The sequence below is a fragment of the Lissotriton vulgaris genome, chromosome 8 (assembly GCF_964263255.1).
Source record: "Lissotriton vulgaris chromosome 8, aLisVul1.2, whole genome shotgun sequence".
Taxonomy (NCBI): domain Eukaryota; kingdom Metazoa; phylum Chordata; class Amphibia; order Caudata; family Salamandridae; genus Lissotriton; species Lissotriton vulgaris.
Window position 1 is genome coordinate 1,319,594,284 of NC_141696.1, and position 19,104 is coordinate 1,319,613,387.

The window sequence follows — 19,104 nt, forward strand, 5'->3', positions numbered from 1 at the left end:
AAAGGGGTGTCGGGACGACCCTGCCAACTACTGTCCTATAAGCCTAATAGATTCTACACAGAAGGTTGCAGGAAAGGTGGTTCTTGGGAGAGTGCTTCAGTGGGCCGATGACAACAAAATCCTTTCTGATTTCCAAGCATGATTTAGGACGGGCACAGGGACCATCGAGCAGGCATTTAGATTGCTGCTCATATACTGGAAGGTGGTCGTACTAGGCAAAGGCAGTCTTTATCTCGCTTTTATTGACCTAAAGACTGCCTTTGACCTGGTGCCCCGGGGTCGTCTGTGGGGGGTACTGTCTGACTTGGTGATGCCCGCATATATCTTGTCATTACTGGTGAAGTTCCATAAGGGAAACTTTGCACAGGTGAGGTGGGGAACCCAGGGCCAGAAGACTGCTAAAATGCCAGTAAATAGGGGCGTCCGCCAGGGATGTGTCCTTGCCCCCACTCTGTTTTCACTTTATGTGAACGGAGTGGTGGAGCACCTCCTGAAAAATCCATCTGACGCACCATCCCTTGCGGGCAAGGGAATACCAACTCTCCTATTTGCTGATGATACCCTCCTCATCTCTAAGTCCCCTGTGGGTTTACAGAGCCTCCTGGATAGTTTCCAGTCCTTTTGCATAAGTAGGGGGCTTAAAATCAACACTGACAAGACAAAATATCTGGTACTGCCCCCCCCCCAAAAAAGCTTGGACTTCCACCTGTACTGAACCTGGTGCCCCTGGAAAGGGTCACCGAATTTGACTATTTAGGCATCCGCTTATCTGACACCATGCAGTGGAACCCACATCTCCAGAAGATGTTGCTAAGCCACAAAAGGGTTGTGGGACTACTTCTTAAAGAACAGCGCTCGTCCTCATTTAAACCTATTGCCCCTGTGATAGATATATACAAGGCGAGAAGAGTTAGCGAAGCCCTTTATGGGGCAGAATTCTGGGAAACACATAACATCGATCAGTTAACCAGATCCGAGAATAAATTCTTGAAGGATTTGATGGCCCTTCCTCAGAGTACCCCGACGTTACCCCTGCTACTTGATACGAGGTGCCGTTCAATCAAAGATCAGGCACAACTCCGCCCGCTACTACTTTGGGCCCGCCTGTGGAGTGTCCCCGAACTTGCCAACTATGCAGATGGATTGTCGGAAGTATTGTCGATGCCTGGGTGGTCCAAAATTAGGTGGCTTAAGGACGTTAAATTCTTGCTTGGTGAGTTGGGGCTTGGGGATGCTTGGGTATCTAATCTGCTCCCCCCAAAACTGTCCTCAAGAATATCTACTGGAGTTGGGTATCCAACAAAAGTAGCTCCGACCCCAAACAAAGAAGAGCAACTATTGAGTTTCTTAGGATTAAGGACGTGGCCTTCCGCGAACCCTACCTTGACATGATTTCAAAACCTACAGACAGAGCTCTGTATTTTAAGTTTAGAGTAGGTATGCTTCCAGTGGGTGAACTGACTGCACGCTGGAAAATCCCGGCCCAAACCTCACCTTTTTGTTTATTCTGTACGTCTAGAGTGGAGTCTGTTGCTCACTTCCTATTTGAATGCCCAGCCTATAAAGCCCGAGATCTAGGTGGTTAAAATCATTATGTAGGGAGCTTGGCACCAGACATTACATTGTCGCACTGCGAATTTTGACGCCTGACACCCGGCCCTTGTATGTGTGCGGACTGTCAACATTTTTAAGATGGGCTTGGTCGATCAGATCTAAAAGGCTTAACGAAATTATTTAATTATGGTCATCGTATCTAGACCCTTTTAAGCATTTATTGTTATGTACATTATTTTAACTGATCTGTTGATGTATTTTATATGTTGCGGTTTTTAAGCTATTGTTCTATGTAATGCTTTTAAAGATATGTTTTATCGAATTAAAGCCTACTGACTGACTGCTATTGGCATCAATGAACTGTTTATTAGGCATATTTTGTACTGTACTGTAGTGTGGATTTTTATCGTTTTTGATCTTGTCTTCACAATATAAAAATATTGGATATTTTTCTAAACTGGTGTGGTGTCCTTTTGTAGTGCTTACACTCCATTACTGTTGGTTATGTGCAAATGCTTTACACACTGTCTTTAAGATAAGCCTGACTGCTAGTGCCAAGCTACCAAGGGGGTGAGCAGGGGTTATTTTAGGAGTGTAACTCCCTTGTTTCTGACTAGGAAGAAGGGTCCATATTTGGACAAAGGTGGAAACCCTTGCCAACTAGAGACGCACATTTCTAACAATACCCTTTCATATATTACCTTTTCACATGTACTTGAACAAACACCTTCTCCCTTGCCCCGGTCTTCACACATTTGCAGAATTTAACATGGTGCTGAATGTGGGCTAGCTGTTCAGTAACTATGGAATTCAAGCTCTGGATCTTGGCTTGAAAGTAATATGGAAGTCGAATGATTGATTTTGTTCCACTGTATGTCTCAGCTCACTGTGAAAATGCAAACACCTCAGTGCATTATAAACTACGCCCAGTAGAATTTTCTTACATTCTTCTTCATATCACCTTGTGTAACTTTAACCCTGACACCATGCTGCACTACATACTGCATCCCTCTCCTACAATGTAAACGACCCAATTACAGCCTTCCACGTCTTGAACTAGGAGCACCATGTAGGTACTCACATGTACTCTGCATGATCAACAGCCCTAATGAGGCATTGTGTTTAGTTAGGCATCTGGAACCTGTTTTGTAAGTAAGGATTTTGGTGCAGCATCCGCCATGTTTTACTACACATTTCTGCCTGTAAGTGTGGCTAATTCTCAGCCAGTCGTTCTCCCAGATTATCAACTGATTCTTCAAGCAAGTGGTGGTGGGCCGCGGTAGTTTGCTCAGCTATTTACAGTAACCCCGGGACCCTAAAAACCGCAGATAATTCACTTCCGGTGCGGGTTGAAACTGAATCCCAAACCCGCTGGCATCCTCCTCTTCCTAAGAATCGTACAGTGCTCATTTTACTGAGAATGATGCAAGGAAAGCATGACAAACTGGGAATTTTCTCTTTTTGAATTGCACAAAATCTCCAGCGGCAAACGATCGATATTGGAATGGTTAGTTTTTCTCAAAAAGTGCTTCCGAGGATAAATCCTTTGGTTACTAGGGGTTATATTACCAACAACTAGCGATAATTTTTGTCTCTAACTTGTTTAGAGACAAAAATTATCGCCGCACATCGGCGATTTTTATCGCAGATAAACCTTGCTATTAGCAAGGTTTATCGCAAATGCGATAAAAAACGGCCGAAATGCATGAATATCGCTGAAAAGTCAGCGATATTCATGCATTATCGAGCAAATGCTCTTAGCCATGTTATCCACCTCCCATTGGATAACATGGCTAAGAACTGCTCAAGACAGGTGTTAGCTTTTGGAGATATTCGCGCTCAGCACGAGTATCTCCAAAAGCTGGTAATAGGAGATAGCGATGTTAGGGACTGTTTCCAGTCGCTAACATCTTGGCACGCCCACTTTGCATGTCATTAGTGATAAATATCACTGACATGCAAAGCGGGGCCCAAGATGGTCGCTATCTCCTTTTAGCTGTCACTAACTGGTGTTAGCGACAGCTTGGTAATAGGGAGATCATTTTATCTCCGCTTTCTTGGCTTTTAAAGCCAAAAAAGCGGAGATAAACCCCCTTGATAATATGCCCCTAGATTCCTTTTGGCCTGATGACTAATTATGGCTTCTCTGGTTTTCTTCCTGTGAGCTCATTTCTCTTTCTATTCGGTTGCTGCTCTGCCTCCCTGGGAACACATGCTATGGACGTGTCTTTCTAAATATAGCCATTTTAAGTGCCCCAAGCCATCCTTTATTCATTTATTTCTTGCTCTTGTCATATTGCTTTACTTTTGTGTTACACTGAATGAGGCTTGAGCGGAATGAGAGATGTGTGCATGCTTGACTGTACTTTAAATCTTGCAGTTACAAGAGCCGCCGAACTGCTTCCATCTGTTCTTCCTTACAAGGTAGTACCAAAAAAGACATTTGCTGGACATTGCGCCGTACAATCTGTGAGCATTCATTTTATTCACTAGTATATGGGAGAAAATGTCTGGCACCACTTTAAGGAATAAAGATTTGGCTGTCCTGGTTCCTCTCGACGATGCTCGCTCTATTCGGAGTAGAATGGTGGTTACATCACAGCAACGCATCTTTGTGTGTACATTGTTATATTTCGTGTAAGCAGCCTTAGCAACAATGATTACAGAGGAAAGTACCCAATAACCCTATAGCTGTAGATGAAGAGAAGGTGTCATTGCTTTGTTAACGTGGTAAAATGCACCAGCCCACACTTAATTATAGACACTATACACGCACACATTCTCTCATGGCACAGACGGAGGTATACCCGTGGATGGTATGTTATTGTATGTTATAATATAGGCATTTGTAAAGCGCACTTTTACCTGTGAGGGTATCCTAGTTCTGAGCAGGTCTGTGTGGCTAGCCCTGCCTATGATAGGTGGGTTAATTGAAAAGCCAGGTCTTCAGGTTCTTGAAGAATTCAAGAAAAGAGGAGGAGACCCTGATGTATAGTGCAAGGCCCAGCCTCCTGATGTGGTCCTGTTTATGCGTGGGATGTGGGCAGTTAGGAGTCCTGCGGAGTGGAGGTGTCAAGGTGGCTGGTGGAAGGAGATACGACTGTTCATGTAGGTGAGGCCTAAGTTGTGTAGTGCCTTGAATGTGTGCTAGAGGAGTTTGAAGCCTTAACCGTGGTGGCCATTCTGCCGCAGTGCGGGCGTTTCTAAAAGGTGGGCGGCGCTGCGACGGCCATTGGCCGTTCGCAGCACTGGGGAGGTAGTGCTCCCGTCGGCCATTGGCTGACGGGAGTACGCAACGGGTTAAACTGAGTGAGTTTATGTTTTGTGGAGCCAGTGCAGGTCCCTGAGGTGTGATGGCTTTCTCTGTGGGAGGTTGAGGATGGGTTTGCTGCCATGATGTGAAGGGGGGAGGACAAAGTATGGATGGTACCACTTCTGGAGCCTAACCCCATTAAAAAAATGGAAAAAAGCAGCATTACAGCTGAATGCCATCACCCTGGAACATAGGCTAAGAGCAGCAAATTGGAGAACAAGCTCAGATAAAGGAGGAGGGATAACTTTTAGTGGTCTGAAAGGGACAAGCAGGATTGATTACCTCCTAGTAGATCTCACTCTATGGCCCTTGGTACAGGATATGGTTATTATTCCATCCTGTGACAGTGACCATAATCTCCTTAGCCTGACTATTGAACATCCATGAGGCAAGAGGGCCAATGTTGCATTGATTCGATTAAGCACTAATGAGGTAATCTCCTCCAATAATAAACGTCGACTTAAATGGCCTGCCATTATGGCAGAAGAAACCAAAAGTAGGGTGATCGCAAATGATCTAGAAAAGCATCTGGAGACCATAGGTGTTGAGCCCAATGACTCCCCCAATACATTTTCTTGTAGTAGCTCATACAAAGATTTCTTTGACCATCTGACTAGTTTCTTTGTTGTCGACAGCCATAGAACTGGTAAAAAAACATGCCAGACAGCTGGGTACCAACCTATGGATCAATAGAGAGTGTAGAGCGTCAAGAGGGAGATTGTCCATAGCTATTAGAAATAGGGATGCACCCTGTATTAGAGATGCCAGGAAGGAATATAAACAAGTTCAGGCCAAAGTGAAGAGAGGAGATGGGATGACCTAGGGAAAACCATTTGTCATCCAGATAGCAGGAAGTCCTGGACCCTCTTGATGAAGGGCAACTTCGAAAGAACACCCCATTTGGCCAACAACATCCCAGCACTAGAGTGGCACAAACACTTCAGTGACCTCTATTCTCTCACGGGAACACATGACGGCAATCAGTTGCCTCGTACATTGGCTACCCAGCGCTTACCCTCTCATTTTGCCAGAGAGGAAATGTTATCTTGCCTGGACGCCATTGTACCCGCGAAAGCCCCTGGCCCAGATGGTATTCCAGGTGACCTTTTTCGCACAGATAGGGAAAACTGGGCTACGTATTTTATGAAATTGGCCAATGATATAGCAGTGGGGGGAGAATCCCCAATTCTTGGAAAGGGGCTGAAGTGGTACCCATTTTCGAGAAAGGGGATAGGTCGATACCTTCCAATGACCGCCCGATCAGCTTGATCGACTATGCGCAAAAGGTCTTCTGCCATTCTGTCCTGGCCAAAATCCAGGACTGGATGGATGAGAATGACATCCTCTCTCCACTCCAAGCAGGATTTTGGCAGAAGACCGGCACATTGGATCAAGCTTTTTGGTTAGTGATGATATTTTGGAAGGTTGTTGTCCTGGGCAAGGGAAGCCTATACCTTGCCTTCATTGACTTAAAAACAGCATTCAACTTCGTGCCTAGAGACTCAATATGGCGGGTGCTTAGGGATATTGGAATGCCCTTGGATATCCTGAAAATATTATTTAGGTTAAACGATGGGAATTACACCCGGGTGAGATGGGGAAACCAGGGACAATTTAGCAAACCCATTAAGACCCAGCGGGGGGTTCGCTAGGGATATCTACTAGCTCCAACCCTTTTTTCCCTGTATGTCACTTAGGTGGCAGATCTTTTGTGTTCTTTACCAGTTGATGCACCAACTCTGGTGAACCAAAAAATCTCCACACTGCTATTTGCTGACGATACCCTATTGATCTCCAAAACTCCCATGGGACTCCAAAAACTTTTAAACCATTTTAAGGCATTTTGTGAGGGGAGGGGCTTGGTTATCAATACCTCCCAAACCAAGCTAATGAAGTTCAAACCCCATAAATCTTTTAAGGGAAATATACTCTTGGACAATGTCCCGCTGCAGAGGGTTAGTTCATTTGATTACGTGGGCATTAGACTATTGGAGGGAATGGCCTGGAACAGACATTTAGAGAAGGTCTCCTTGAAGTTCACACAGCTCACTGGGGCACATAGGAGGGAGCATCGCTTTTCGTATACCAGGCCATTAGCCCCTGCTCTCAAATTGTACAACTGCAAGGCTGTGACCAGTGCCCTTTATGGGGCGGAGCTGTGGGGGATAGCATCCTCTAATGAGTTTGCAGCTGTGAAAAACAAGTTCCTGATCACCCTCCCTTTAAGCACACCTCTTCTCCCCCTTAAGTTTGATCTGGGTATTAAGTCCATTAACGATCTTGCAAGGCTTCGCCCACTGTTGTTTTGGCATAGATTGGCCTCCACCCCTGATTTGGTACATTATGCAACTGCTTTTTGCAAGGTCTCACATTTGGACACCACAAATAAAATTACCTGGATTAAACAAGTAAATGCCTTATGGTCTAACATTGGCTTACCAACCCAGGCCATTAGTCAATCACCCTCATACTCGAGAAGCCAAGTTAAACTTTTGTATTGGGCATTGGTTGATGAGAACAACTTTCGGAAAAAGCATCTTGGCAGCCTAACATACGCTTTCATCAATCTGAAACCTAATTGTCATCTAGAAAGCTACTTTGATATTATTAAAGTCCTAGCTGACAGGAAGCTTTACACACAGTTTAGACACGGCAGCGTACCAATTAATGCTTTTATTAGCTCCTTGCTCTTGGGCTGCCCGTCTTGTTCATGTCCACTTGAATCCATTGGCCATGTACTTTTTGCCTGCTAAACATACGCAAAGCCAAGAAGCAAATGGTTAGCTCCTGTGTGCAATCAATTAGGGACCTGAAGCTCCAATGACGCCCTACGGATATTAAAATCAGATGCCAGGCCTCTTTTCTCCTGTGCCACAGCAACATTTCTAGGCCACTCTTGGGCGATCACAATGAGGGCACAACACATAAGGCTAACTGGCATGAATAGATAAAATAGGTTGTGGTGACCAATCAAGATTGCTCTGATCAAATAATGCTGCTTTCTAAATTTTTAAAATTGTTTTAGGACTCCATTCTATTCATTTTATTCAGGTTTGTATGATTAGTCTTGGCACCTTGCCTTTTTGTTTAAGGGTTTAACGCACAGAGTATCAATTTGGACATTGAGTTGTATAAATATTAACGACGCACTTGCACTTTTGCCACATAATTATGTTAGTGAGACCCAATTCATTACCTCTGTGGATATTGTTTTATTTATATGATGCTGCATCCTTTTATTGTCAACTTGAGCGCTTTTATTTCTTATTTGCATATTGTTTACTGATACACTGTTTTAATTGTAATTAAAACTTATGGTCCCTATGGTCGCTTCTTTTATGGTTTGCTAGACCAATATAAAGAAATGTTATGATGATATGAGTCTGTCTGCCTAATACTGGATGGGTTGTAGTTTTTAGTGAGTTGCTTGGTGATCTTGGTGTAGAAGGCGTTCCCGTAGTCTAACTTGCTAGTGACTATGGAGTAAGAGACCGTTTTTTTAATGTTGCTTGGGAGCCATTTTAAGACCTTCCTCCGCATTTTCAGAGTCTGGCAGCAGGATCCAGTGACTATTCTGAGGTTCCATGTGTAGGTGCTGGGCGTGGGCCCGAGGTTGGCCAGTCATCAGTTGAAGTCCATAATGAGGTGTTCTTGTCAGAGATAACTACTTATGTCTTGTTGGTTTTGAGCTTGAGATAGTTTGCTTTCATCCAGTTACCGACTTCAGTTATACAGGCGGTGAATTTGTTTCTTGTATTGGGAGTCTTGTCGAAGAGGGAAAGTATGAGTAACGTGTCATCAGCATAGGAGAGGATGTTGATGTTGGCTGCACAAATGACGTTCGCTGGAGGGATCTTGTGGACATTGATGAGGGTGGAGCTAAGCGATGGACTTTGCAGCACTCCACAGATGAGTTTGCAGACTTTTGAGGAGTAAGGTGTCAGGTTGACTGTTCATGTTCTATCTGTCAATAAGGAGCAGATTTAGTGGAGAGTGGGTCCTTGGCTTACAATCTGTGCTGGTGCCTGATGAGGACTGGGTATGAGACCCTGTCAAATGCTGATGAGAGGTCCAGGAGGATGAGGGATACTGTGTCTTCTCTGACAAGGATCATGCAGATGTCGTCTGTGGCTCCAGTGAGTGCTGTTTCTGTAAGTTAGTTGGACCTCAATTAGCACTGCTTGGGTTTGTGGTGCTGGTATTGCTGTGGTGGTTGGTCGGCATTGGTTGATTAGTTTCCCTAAGACCTTTGCTGAGTATGTTTGGAGGGAGATGGATCGGTAGTTGGAAAGCATAGCTGGGTCAGCGGACAGTTTCTTGAGTATGGACATGATGTTACATGCTTATAGGTTTCTGGGAATGTGACTGAGTCGATGGAGGCATTGAAGATAGGTGTTAATAATTTGCTGATTGTTAGGAGTCCTTAGGTGAAGGTCCAGGTGGGAGCAAGTGTTAAATTGGCCCCCAAGGGGATGATCTTTATGCTAGCAACGATTTCAATGGTAGTGACAGTGGGCGACAAGGTCATGTTTTGTTCTTTGCTGTTTTGGGAAGTTGAGTTGCGACAAGTTCCTTTTGAGGGTTTATACAATATGTAGCTTGAACAAAGTTGTAACTGCATAGTTCAAATATAGTTCTAAAATACATATGTGTACTCAATATTGTTGTACTAACTTTTGTTTTTCCTTAGTGTTTTCATTTCACTGAAACATAACAAAAAGACAGAACAAAAAGAAGGCTTTAGTGTGTTACTGAAATTAGGAAACATACATGATGTATTATATAGACTACATGTGAAACCACATGTTTATGACTCATTTGTCCAGGTTTCTAAATAACAGACATAGCACCTACAATAAAATTAGATTGAATTGTAAGGCCATTGCAATAGTATCTGTTATAGCCTTCATGCCCCCTAGGAAGTGCTGAAGCGCATTATCAAATAGGTAGCAGGCCCAATCACAAGGGAGTGCTTTATTGGACAGGTATTGTATTGTAATATGGTGGTCTAAGTGGGAAGGTGTTTGACCTGGCATCTTTAGTGTGGGCTTCTACCAAACATTTTTCCTTCACCCATCCTGCTTTCTCAATTAATTTTTATTACAGCTCTGTGCACTTTGATACTGCTAACAAGTGCTAAACTGCTTGTGCTCTCTCCTGAAATCATGGTAAATGTGGCCTAACCTGGGTGACACATTTAATATTCTTGTAAATCCCTAGTAAAAGTACTGCATGTACTTAGGGACTGTAAATTAAATGCTACGAATGGGCCTGGAGCACTCATTTGGTCACCAACTAAAGTAGCACTTTAAAACATGGCTTAGTCCTGCCATTGCAGCCTGTAGTGCAGTTTCAATTAAACTGCCAATTCAACCGTAAAATAAACATCTTGCCCATCCTAAAGCCTCCTTACAAATGTCAACCCAAAGGTAGGTCCTAAAGGCCTACCTTAGGGTTGACATATGTAATAATATGTATATTATGTAATATGTAATATGTATATTACTGTGAATGGCTCTACTGTTGGGGTTTGTTTATTCCTGCCAGACAGTGAGACAAATGGAACTTCGAATAGGTAGAATGTGCCATCCTGACTAGATGACATTGGGTGGAGCTGTTCCCTTTACCACTTACAATTTAGGGGGCTTGCCTCTAGCACTCATGAATAAATCTGCCAGCAGCCTTTTATCACCCTAGATGTCTTGGAGCCTTGGCAGGGGAATGGAAGAACTTTCCAGAATCAGATGTGAGTGTAGCACAGGATGCTCCACTACTTCAAAGGCTGGCCCAGGTATAATTATTCGATCCTCAGACCACCACTTCAGTACACTCTGCGGCTTGTGGACATTACAGAAGAAGGACTGCTTGCGCCCCAAAGGACATTCCTGCTGCTTGAGGCCTGCCTTGCTCCCCAGAGGACTGATCTGCTGCTACTAGAGGACTGCTTTGTTGCATGAGGACTGCCTTGATTTCAAGAGGGCTGCCATGCTATTTGAGGACTGCCTTGCTCTCTGAGGAGAAAGATTAGACCTGATACATTCTTCCCAAGCTAACCTGAATGACTAAAGGTCAGTTGGCTCACCTGCTGCCTGAGCTACAGGGACACAAGCTCCAGATACCTCACTGCACCTGCTGCATTGGAAAGGCCAGGACCTGAAACTGGACGTACTTGAGCACTGCTGGCCTCTGTTGGAGAGAGTTCCTCATCCCCAAGAGCTGCCTCCTCAGGTCCCGGACCCTTGCCTATAATCAGCTGAGTTCCCCTGTGAGGAAAGGTGGATCCTGAGATTTCTGGCCCTACATGACCATGAACAGATCCATTTGTTCTGAGACTCTGTCACCCTCAACGAGTACCAACATGAAGCTCCGGTGAACCCGACTCATTTCACTGCAGCAAATGCCAGCAATGACCAGCAATACAAGATGTGCACTTCATGCAACAACAATGACAGCTGGCCGAGCCCTTCAGTGGAAAGCTCCAGCAAAGAACTTCCACTACACCCGACCGGGTCTTTTTGATGCGGTGACAACAGCCTGAACTTCTCAGCCTGCTTTTCGCGCTACTGTGATGACCATCCACAACATTCTCCATGCTTTTAGGTGTGATATCTTCTTAAAACTTGAATATCTGAAAATGAAATAGCTCTGGTTCTACTGATTGGAGTTTTGGGTGTTATGGCATTGTTTTATTTATTAAAATGTACTTATTTTTCTAAATTGGTTTGGTATTTTTGTTGTGCTGTGTTTTCACTTTATTACTGTTTGTGTGTTGCATAAATACTTTACACATTGCTCTAAGTTAAGCTTGACCGCTTTTGTGGCATGCTACTAGAGGGTTAAGCACAGGTTCCTTTAATGCCTTTTGTGGTTGCCTGACAAGGATTGTGGTTGTTGCTTGAGTGTGTCCCACCTCAACCAATAACTAAATAAGGGTAAGAGGGGTACTCTTCCCCTTTGTTTGGTCATAGCTCTTACTAGTGGAGAAATGGGATACAAAGTGGGAGAATGTGCACGCTGTTTACTAACTTTAATTACTGCTATTGATTAGCGAGCAATTCCATAATAGAATGCTCTGGCAATAAACCAAAGCCTTCAATGCTTCATCCTGTGCTGGATGCAGCAGTCAAGAATGAAGTGCAGAGTGCTGGAAAATCCAATGATAGATAGGAGACGTACCCACAGGATTTGATGGTATTTCAGTCATACATATGCAAACCTTTATTATAAAGAAAGGTGTTTCAGTTCTTTAGAGAGTCCAATCAGATTGACAGGTGGCAGATGCAAAGGGTGTATGTTCCATAGCAATTAATGTCATTAGTTTAGGAGTGGTGAAAGTAGATCCTCCATTAAATAGTCATAATGGTTACAGGTTGCAATATTATGAATATTCCATGGGTTCACCTTGGAGTGACAGAAAACAACCTTAGGACTGCGCTGGTTGAAGGTAGCCAGACTGATTGGCAGAGCGCGGATGGATATCCATCTGGCACAGGGTATGCACTGAACAGTCAGCAATGGTACTACACACTATGCAGCTCATACCTAGGACTTTCCTAGAAATAACCTTAGTAGTTGCCCATTTGTATGGTGCCCAGATGGCAGTTTATTTCTGCATCCTCAGACTGGAGGAAAAAACAGGCTTTTTCTTCGTTCCTGAGCTTTAGATGGTCTTCTATTTGTTTTATCTTGGTTGGTAAGCAGTTCCAAAAATCCACCGCCTCTACTGCAAATAAAGTTCCACCAATGCCCTTCTTCTTAAGGGGGTGTGATGAGGCATGAAGCTAGTCTTAAAGGAACTGCTCTTTTCTGAGATTTATCTTGAAGAAACGATGGTGTAGTGTACCTTTAATGTGGAGCTGGTGTCAATGAGTGGTCAGTGGAGCTCAAAAACAGTGATCTGATGTTCCATGAATGAAGATATAGTTGCTGTCTTGCTGATGTATTTTGAATCCTCTGCAATTTGAAAAGTAGGGATAGAGTACACCTATTTACAAATATTTGCAAAATCAAAACACAAAATAAGATAATAATAGGATAATAATGTCCAGTTGTTTCTCTTGGTATCATAGGTGTGGGAAGATGCATCACACTGCTCACACTGGGTAGAATGCACTTCTTTATTCAGTGTGAGATCAGGGATACATTAGAAGCCATGGTCATGCAGAGATTTTGTACCTTCCCTGGTGTTGCTAGCACTGGCTGTAGTTTGTGGGTTAGATTGTTGTTGGTCAGTAGATACTCTATTGTTAATATGTCAATATTTCAGTTTGTATTTGGTTTGGGTGAGTAGTCAGTATCTATTCATCAGTTGGGAACACTCCCCCTTCGTGATTATACCAGTAAGTGGAAGCCCCTGCACCAAACCTCTCCCAACTGCCCTTTCTGTGAAGGTGTCATTGAAAGTATCCCTCATGTGTTTTTTGTATGCCCAGTCTACGCTAAACCTAGACAGAAATGGCTTAAACCTGTGTGTCTGTTGCTTGGAACCAGGGACCACTCCACTGCACTCAGAATACTTAAGGCTGATGCTAGCACAACCTTAGTGTGTGGTATGGCCACATTTCTTAGTTGGGCCTGGTTGATTAGGCTGAAGGCTATCTAATGATCAAAGTTTTAGATGAATTTTTTATAATTATAAATCTATACAAAGCTGCTAAAGTTTAATCTACTTTTAAATTATTTATTGTAACCTAAGTGATTTTTATTATAATTTTTTTAAAATGTATTGCCAATGAATTGTGATTTTATATCTTTTATGTGCTTTTATGATATCTTGTATATCGAAATAAAGCTTTGATGATGATGATATTCATCAGTGACACTGAGAGAGTTGTAAAGCCTGGACAAGTCTACTTCCTTAAGGTTCTCCAGTTTTAGGATAACCTGTGTGTTATCACAATAGCTGTAGCATGCAGGCAATGGTTAAAGAGGGGTGGAGAGAAGATTGAACCTTGTGAAGTGTATAAGTAGAGAGAGGATGAAGTGAACATTGGTATTGATACCATACTCTGCCTTTCTTTGACGAAATCCAATCTAGGATGCCTTACTGTATGCCTAGAGTTTCTAGTCTTACTATGCTATTTTAGGAAATTGGGTTACTGGCTGAAGGAGGTGAAACACTACTTAAGCAACAACAACAGCTCTTGTCAGAGTGAAACACAAGCAAACCCCAAATTAACCTGTGCTTAACCCTCTGGTAGCTTGTCACAAACAAGTCAGGCTTAACTTAGAGGCAATATGTAAAGTATTTATACAGCACTTCAAACAGTATTAAAGTGAAAAACAGCACAAGAAAAACCCCTCACAATTTAAAAAAATAGAGTGTGGGGGCGTGGCTTCGAGGGCGACAATGGCGGACGTGGCTTTCTAGAGCTCCCGCCGGCCCGTAATTAATCCTGGCATATTATCCTGACCCCGAACCCACTATTGACTACTCTGCGACAGCGGCGGCTGTTGGGGACAAGGGGAACCCTCCGGTGCCGCGTTTGAGGTCCTTGGTCCCTGGATGAAGGAATTATTGGCGGCGACAGCCCCCGGGCTTACCTGCCGCATGGAGAGCCGGGGCCTCCATTTGGCGCTGATCCCGACGGGCGGCATGGAACGCCGGCCGGCTTGCTCGCCGGTGGACCTCGTGTGCCCGGGGACAGTTGGTTTCTGGCTGCCGGAGTGAGGACGCCGACGTCTCCTGCCACTTGGAAGGTCACCGACGCCGCTGGGAGCTGCGAGAGGGCGTCGTTGGTGGAGAGCTACACGGGCCTCAGAACCGGTCGGGTCCCCCTGGGCTGCCGGGGCTGTGGCTGAGCCGGGGCAGGAGCCAGACCATCGGCGGTGGAGGGGGCGCGCTCTGCTCTGCCCGATTGCCTGCGTGTGTGGGCCCCTGTAGTGTGGCCCCTGCCCGCTGAGAGACCAGCGGATTAGGAGCAGTGTGGTGCCCGTGCCATCTTTGGGGGCGCCTCTCTCCTGGGTCTGCCCGCGGAGCGGTTTGCAGAGCTTTGGAGCCTATCCCACGCTGGGCCCGGACTAGGGGCTGGTGTGGCCCAGAGAAACAGTGTCGCCTGATCACCCTGGTCCTGAGTGCTCGACTGTGCCAGTCCTGACACACGGCTGTCGGCGGGTGTCTGGACCGGAGAAGACAGTGATGGCCGGTGCGGAGCCGGTGAACCGTTGCTCCATGAAGGTGAGGAGCCGGGTCCGCTGCAGCACTTCCTATCGGGGTGGGGGTGCCCTGCCTGAGGCCCCATGATCGGTGGCTTTGCGGTGGCCCCGAGTGACATTCGTGGCAGTTGCTCGCTGGAAGCCGGAGCAATAGACGTATTTTGTGGTGGCGGACTAGTGCGGCGAAGCACCCTGCGGGCCTCCCGGCCTAGGCATCACCCCGGGTGGTCTTTAGCTTTGTGTGGCAGTAAGTGGAGGGTCTTAGACGGGCACGGAACAGCCCGCTTGAACTATCCTGATCATGACCAGAGGTGGGGGTGGCACTGGCTCCGCCAAGCAGGGGCCGATTGACAAATTCACTGGACCCAGCGGGGGATCGGGGGCTACTGGTGGTGGCCAGAGCACTAGACCAGATAACGCGGCCTTGATGGTGGCCATCACACAATCAAGGGACATGCTAGATGCTAAAATTGGCGCGGTGGGAGCTGATGTCATGCTATTGCGACAGGATCTCCGTAATGCAGTCGCTCGCATTGCGGAGACCGAGACCAGGATTACAGGAGTGGAGGGAGACGTCGGTGCCCTGAAACAGAAGGTGGCGGAGATGGACAAGATCCAGAAAGGGCTGGCTCTTCGTGTGGAGGATGCGGAGGGGCGAGCGCGAAGGAATAACCTACGCTTCGTGGGCTTTCCGGAGGATTGCGAGAAGGGGCCCATGGATGTCTTCCTGACAGGGTGGCTGGAGAGCTGGCTTCCCCCGGACGTCTTGTCGCGCTGCTTTGTAGTGAAGCGCGCAAATAGAGCCTTAACGCAAAAACCGCCGGTGGGAGAACGGCCTCGGCCGGTCATAGCTAAAATCCTGAACTTCCACGACAGGGACACCATACTCCGGGAAGCGAGGGCCAAAGAGACTCTGCTGTTTGACAATCACAAGATTATTATCTTCCCGGACTATACCAAGCAGGTACAACAGCAGCGCCATTCCTTCCTGGCGGCGAAGGCCAAACTGCGTGGCCTAAAGATCCAATATTCACTGCTGTATCCGGCTCGCCTTCGCGTTGTCTTCAAATCCAAAACCCACTTTTTCGACATCCCGGAAGAAGTATTCAGGTGGACGGATGAGATCCGACCAAACGCCCAGCCGGGGCTGGGCTCTGGACCATCGCGTGGATCATCGCAGGAGAGGGGCGACTCCAACGGCAAGGGCAAACGACATCGGAAATCCCGTTCACGACGACGCTCCCTGTCCCGTGATGGCCTTCTGGATGGGACGCAACCCGACACTGATCACTCAGGGAAAGAGAACTGAGCACAGTATGAATTCAGCCTTTATTGCTTAACCCCTGTCCACTGGTGGACTCCACGGAGGGCCTGGTGTGGAGGCTCCAGTGGTAGAGCGGACGGCAGCTGGTGCTGTGTGACCTGGACCTTGGTATGGCTCATGGGACGTGATCCGGGGGGCATCTGACTGCCTAGTTCTTCCTGTGGTCCGAACATTGTGGTACAATGGGGTTCGGGGTAATAACCTGTAGGGCGACCTAATCCTCCCACGGTTGGGTGGTGGCTCTGGGGGAAGGTTCTGTTACTTGGGGGGGAGTAGTTGGGATCCATTGGTATGGTGGGCTTTGGGTGCTCTGTTTTGGGCCTGAAGCTCCCCATGCCGCGACAGGTACTTCAGTGTTCCATGAGGTATAGGGGTGGGGGGTGGGGAATTGGAGTTGGGTGGTTGGGGGGGCAGGGTGGTGGGTGGTAACGGGGGGGTAGTGGGTGTTCTGAAGGGGGTGCACATGATTTCTGTATGTATGTATAGGCATTTATATAGCGCACTACTTACCCATAGGGTCCCAAGGCGCTTCGACCGCTGCGAAACCCTTCCTGGCTTCCCTGAGAGATGGTCCCTTAATGGGTATCTCCAGGGTGAGACCAGGCATCCCCGGCGGTCCGGTGGGGCCGTTAGTGAAGATGAGGCAAGCTAATGCCCAGAGTTGCAGAGTGTGATCGCTGATCAGAGTGGGCACCGAGGCGAGAGAATTATCGAGTCCGCTGACCCTGGTCCAGAAACCTGCCGTGCCGGGAATCGAACCCTGGTCCCGGGCCGTCCTCTGCTCTCGGGTCTGCCGCCTCTAACCAGTGAGCCACACTACCTCACTGCTGCATTGAAGTATATGGTATTGTATGCCGGGGCCGGGTCCTGGGGGCCTCAGAGACTTTTCCATCGGGACAATGGTTGACATTTAAGGGCAGGAAGTTGCTGGTCTCTATGCGAATATTGAGTTGGAATGTCAGAGGGATGTTGGACAAAATCAAGCGTGGGGCAGTTTTGCGCTGCGGTAAGAGAGACTCAGCCGATGTGATGCTACTCCAAGAAACGCATATGCTGGGTACGAAGGCACTGAGTTTACAGCGATTTGGTTTCCAGCAAGTATTTCATGCGGGGTTCTCCTGGGGCTCGAGAGGGGTGGCCATCCTTATCCACCGTAGGCTGTTGTATACCCACGAACGTCATTGGCTTGATCCCCAGGGTCGGTATGTATTTGTGAAAGGCATGATTGGTGCGGAGCCAGTGGTGTTTGGCAGTGTGTATGCCCCCCCCTCTACAATGGTCCTTGGTAGAGAGACTGTTTGAACTGTGGGCCGAGATCCCAGACTCCTTGGCCGTGATAGGTGGTGACTGGAACGATGTTGTGGATGCGTGCCTGGACCGACAGAGATCGCAGGGGGTCGCGGCGGCGGCCTCCCCTACACGGCTGAAGGCGATGGTCGATGGGTTGAACTGGGTGGATGCCTGGAGACACTTGCATGCCAGGACACATGAGTACACGTGTGTGTCTGCTGTACATGGCTCCTTCTCACAGCTGGACTGTGTGTTTGTACCGGGGGCCTTCCTTGACAGGGTGAAACGGGCTGCGATTCAGCCCCGGGGGCTGTCTGACCACTCCCCTGTCGCGATACGGATTGAATTGCGCAAGACGCGCCGGCCATTTCGGTGGCGGATGTCCTCGTGGCATCTCTAGCAGGCAGACTACACACAGCATATGAGCAGCGTGATTGCCCACTATTGGCAGGAGAATCTAGCGGAGGGGGTTGATGGAGTGACGGTCAGGGAGGCCATGAAGCCCACTCTGAGAAGCATAGACAGTGCAGCTGCGACGATGCCCAGGATTCAGGTACCCTAGCACCCATGGCCAGTGCATTTACCAGCTGCACTAAGTATGGTACCCAAAGATCAAGGTCCTGTTGGAATAAGTCCGCTGGTATACAGTCAGGACCAGGTGCTTTTCCCCTAGGGATAGCTTTCAGAACTAGTTCGACTTCTCTAGCCGAGAACACAAGTGAATCTAACGACAGTGGCCAACTGATGGTATCCTGCATAATGCTGCGGCATCTAAACTGTTCCTCAAAATGGCACACCCATTTCTGTGGCTCAACAGATGCCGAGCTTGGGCGATCATCCTGTGGCAAACCCCATTTGAGAAGGTGCCAAAACTGCTGTAGGTTCCTAGAGCCAGAGGCCTCAGCTAATGATGTCCAACGTTCATCATCCCAAGCGGCCTTAGCAGAGCGTTTAGCATCATTAAAAGCCTTCCTACTTGATTTAATTAGAGCTGGGTTCTTTAGTTTTAAAGCTTTAAACAGATCTGCATGGGTCTGGCGACACTCGTCATTGAACCAATTGGAGGTTTTCCTAACATTCCTAATACCTTTGTTAGCTACATACTTAATAAACAGTGACTTTAGAGACAAAAACAAACTAGAGTGGATGTTTGTAATGTTTGTATTGATCATTTCCTGGTTACCACACTTATCGATTTCTACCAGTGATTTGGAGACCAGGGCTCTGATATTTTTACGTGCTTCCACATCCACTGAAACCTTTGGCCAGCGAACCCTCCTCATATCATTAGTAAGTACGACAGCCTCCTGTACAGAGTTTATCAAAGGTTCAACCCGCCCTACAAAGCTAAAGTCCTTTAGTTCCGCTACCAAAGGTTCATGGTCACTTTCCGGACGTGACTTAACTTCCATGTCCGAAACCACAGGCCACAATTTAATATCTACCAGGATGTAGTCAATGCGACTGC